Source organism: Gossypium arboreum, chromosome 3 (genome assembly GCF_025698485.1).
Source record: "Gossypium arboreum isolate Shixiya-1 chromosome 3, ASM2569848v2, whole genome shotgun sequence".
Lineage (NCBI taxonomy): Eukaryota > Viridiplantae > Streptophyta > Magnoliopsida > Malvales > Malvaceae > Gossypium > Gossypium arboreum.
Genome location: NC_069072.1, coordinates 89,313,138 through 89,317,097, shown reverse-complemented (window position 1 = coordinate 89,317,097; position 3,960 = coordinate 89,313,138). Strand labels below are relative to the sequence as shown.

Sequence of the window (3,960 nt, the reverse complement as noted above, 5' to 3'; positions counted from 1 at the left end):
CACCAACTTGTTAAATTATTTATTTCATAAATATTTCTTTGCACAGTTCTTGTGGGTATGATAACTCGACATTTACTTGTCACTTTATTACTTGTTGAGATTGTGTACACTTGCACATTTCCATCATTCCAAGTTTTTGGCACCGTTGCCGGGGATAGTTTTAAAGGTCATTATTTGTGAATTTGTTAATATTGCATTTTGATTTATTTTTTCTATTCAATTTTAACTTAGCTAATTTTTTTCTGGGATTGTTTCAGGTATTTATGAGTTTTAATCGAATTATTGATTTACTCCTCATAGATCCCAAAATTGAAAGAATTTTTCGACAAAGAATAAGGCGAGCAATTCAGAGAAGGATCGAAGAGATGAACTTTGAAAATTTAAATCAAGGAAACAGAGCAAAACCTGTTCAAAATCCTACCTTATTGCTAATGATAGGGATAGAGCTCTAAGACAGTATGATGTGCTAATATTTCATGAACTTATATGGGTATTAAGAGACTCAAAATCAAGGCACAACAATTCGAGCTGAAGCCAGTCATGTTCTAGACGTTTCAAACAGTGGGCCAATTCAGTGGAATGCCTACCAAAGATCCTCACCTCTACTTAAGACTATTTATGGAGGTAAGCGATTCTTTCAAGCTAGCCGGAGTACTCAAAGATGCACTACGATTAAAGTTGTTCCCATATTCGCTAAGGGCTAGAGCTTGAGCCTGGTTGAACTCATTGCCACCACATTCCATTACCACATGGCAAGAGTTAGCAGAAAGATTCCTTATGAAGTATTTCCCACCTAGCAAGAATGCTAAGTTGAGGAATGAGAGCACTACTTTCCAACAAATGGATAAGAAGTCCTTGTATGAGGCATGGGAAAGGTATAAATAATTATGATGAAAGTGCCCTCATCATGGAATCCCGTATTTCATTCAACTTAAGACATTCTATTAATGATCTCAATGCTCACACAAGAATGGTAGTAGACGCTTCGACTAATAGAGCTCTTCTTTCTAAGTTTTATAATGAGGCTTATGAAATTATTGAAATAATTGCTAGCAATAATCATCAATGGCTAACCAATCGAGTAGTGTTAGGAAGATGAGTCGCTGGAATTCATGAAGTGGATGCTCTCACTTGACTAGAATCTCAGATATCTTCGATTTCCTTAATGCTTAAAAATTTTACCACTAATGGGTTTAATAATTTTACAGCTCAGCCACTGAATCAATACAGAAATGTAGCCTGTGTTTATTATGGGGAAGGACACTTGTTTGAAGAATGTCCATCAAACACAAAATCCATGTATTACATGGGTAACCAAAACCAAAATCGAGGAAGTAAAGGATTGCAATCCAATTTTTATAACTCATCTTGGCAAAACCACCCTAATTTCCCTTGGAGTAACAAAGGAACTGGGCCTAATAAAACTTATGCACATCCCAGACTAACCTAGCCAACTGGATTTACCCAACAAGTTTAGAAACCAACCCAAGTTGAACCATCCAATGGTTTGAAAAACCTGTTAAAGGCATACATAGCAAAAAATGATGCCTTAATCCAAAGCCAAGCAGCTACATCAAAAAACTTTGAAAACCAAGTGGGTCAACTTGCCACTGAACTTAGAAACTGTCTACAAGGTGCTTTGCCTAGTGATATGGAGAATCTAAGAAATCTCTGGAAGGAGAATTGTTAAGTGTTGACATTGATGAGTAAAAAGATGTTAGAGCCTAACACTGTCGAAGTTGAAAAGGAGCCAACTGATACTCAAGATGCAGTGGAAGTTCAACCAAGTGTTGAAACTCCAATCTCGTTAGAACCAGTAAATTCTTATAAGCTAACAACTTCATTATATGCAGAAATGCCATGGAAGACGAATTAGCCAGTTTAAGTAAAAAATCCTCCACTATCCTACCCTTAAAGACTTTAGAAGCAGAAGCAGGAAGTCAAGTTCAAGAAGTTCCAAAATGTACTCAAGCAACTTCATATCAACATTCTGTTGGTAGAAGCACTTGAACAGATGCCAAATTACATCAAATTTATGAAGGATATCTTTTCTAAGAAACGAATATGTAGAGAATTTGAGATGTAAGCCTTGAAAAAAGAATGCAGTGCATATATTCAAGATAAACTACCCTCAAAGTTGAGGGATCCTGGATGTTTTACCATACTTAGAAACATTGGAGCAACTTATTGTGGTAAGGCAATATGTAATTTGGGTGCGAGCATTAACTTGATGCCCATGTCAATATTTAGAAAGTTAGGGATAGGTGAAGTTAGACCTACTATGGATACACTTCAATTAGCAAATCGATCTTTAGCACATCCAGAAGGAAAATTTGAGGATGTATTGGTATGTGTAGATAAATTTATTTTTCCTATTGACTCTGTTATCTTTGGCTTTGAAGTAGATAAAGAGAGCCAATCATCCTAGGAAGGCATTTCCTAGTAACTAGAAAGACCCTTATTGATGCGCAAAAGGGCAAACTAGTTTTTAAATCCATGTGATTTCCTATGTAGTTGATGATTGTTTTGTAGTATCCGAGTTAGAGGAATTATTGGTGGAAGAGGAACTCAACTCTGTTGAGGATCCTTTGGAACAATTTTTTTTTTAGACCTTTCAAGTGATGATGATGGGGAGGAACAATTAGCTTTGCTGGAAGCTAACCAGAGGGGATTTAATCTACAATCCCATTTTGAGCCTTTGGAATTAGAGAGCAGAGATTATGTTCAACCGAAAGCGTCAATCGAAAAGCCACCTAAATTAGAACTCAAGGTACTTCCTTCACATTTGAAATATCTTTATTTAGGTGGCACCTCTACTTTACCTGAGATTATTTCAGCTCAGCTAACTAAAGAACAAGAAGAAAAACTTATTCGAGTGTTGAAAAAATTCAAGAAGGCTACTGGATGTACCATAGATGAAATTCGTGGTATTAGTCCTTCTATGTGCATGCATAAGATCATCCTAGAAGATTACAAGAAATGGACGGTTAATAGACAACACAAATTGAACCCCGTTATGAAGGACGTGGTAAAGAAAGAAATTATCAAGTGGTTAGATGCATGTATAATTTACCCCATCTATGATATCTCATGGGTAAGTCCGGTCCAAGGCGTGCCAATGAAAGGAGGTATCACGGTCATAGGGAATGAAAACAATGAGTTGATACCGACTTGAACGGTTACAGGATGGAGAATTTGCATAGATTACCAAAAATTGAACAAGGCGACTAGGAAATATCATTTTCCTCTGCCTTTCTTGGATTAAATGCTGGATAGACTCGCGGGACGAGACTATTACTATCTTTTAGATGGTTACTCAGGGTACAATCAGATTACAGTAGCATTAGAGGATCAATACAAAATGACATTCACATGTCCATATGGTATGTTCGCATTTAGATGCATGCCATTTGGTTTATGTAATGCACCTGCCACGTTTCAAAGATGCATGATGGCTATTTTCTCTGACATGGTTGAGAAGTACTTGGAAGATTTTATGGATGATTTTTCAGTGTTCAGAGATACTTACGATGATTGCTTAGAAAATCTAGCAAAGGTATTAAAGAAGTACGAAGAAACAAACCTTATACTCAATTGGGAAAAATTTCATTTCATGGTACAAGAAGGTATTGTTTCGGGGCACCGAATAATAAGACAAGGGATCGAAGTTGATAAAGCCAAGGTAGATTTCATTGAGAGACTCCCACCTCCAACATCTGTAAAGATGTTAGGAGATTTTTGGGACGTGTCAGATTCTATTATAGATTCATCAAAGACTTTTTCAAGATTGCTAAACCTTTGTGCAAATTATTGGAAAAGGAGACAACATTCAACTTTGATGAAGAATGTTTAAAAGCTTTTAATGATCTAAAGAATTGGTTAGTTTCGGCACCAATTATCGTCACATCGGATTGGGAATTTCCATTTGAGTTAATATGTGACGCAATTGACTTCGTGGTA

At 36.4% G+C, this 3,960-nt stretch overlaps 1 non-coding gene across 1 annotated transcript; it reads right to left on the bottom strand.

Moving 5' to 3' along the window:
• Positions 1-807: 807 nt before the first annotated feature.
• On the bottom strand, positions 808-914 carry LOC128290718 (small nucleolar RNA R71). Its single transcript, XR_008280506.1, has one exon. It is a non-coding gene; the product is annotated as a small nucleolar RNA R71 (small nucleolar RNA).
• Between the last annotated feature and the right edge of the window lie 3,046 nt (positions 915-3,960).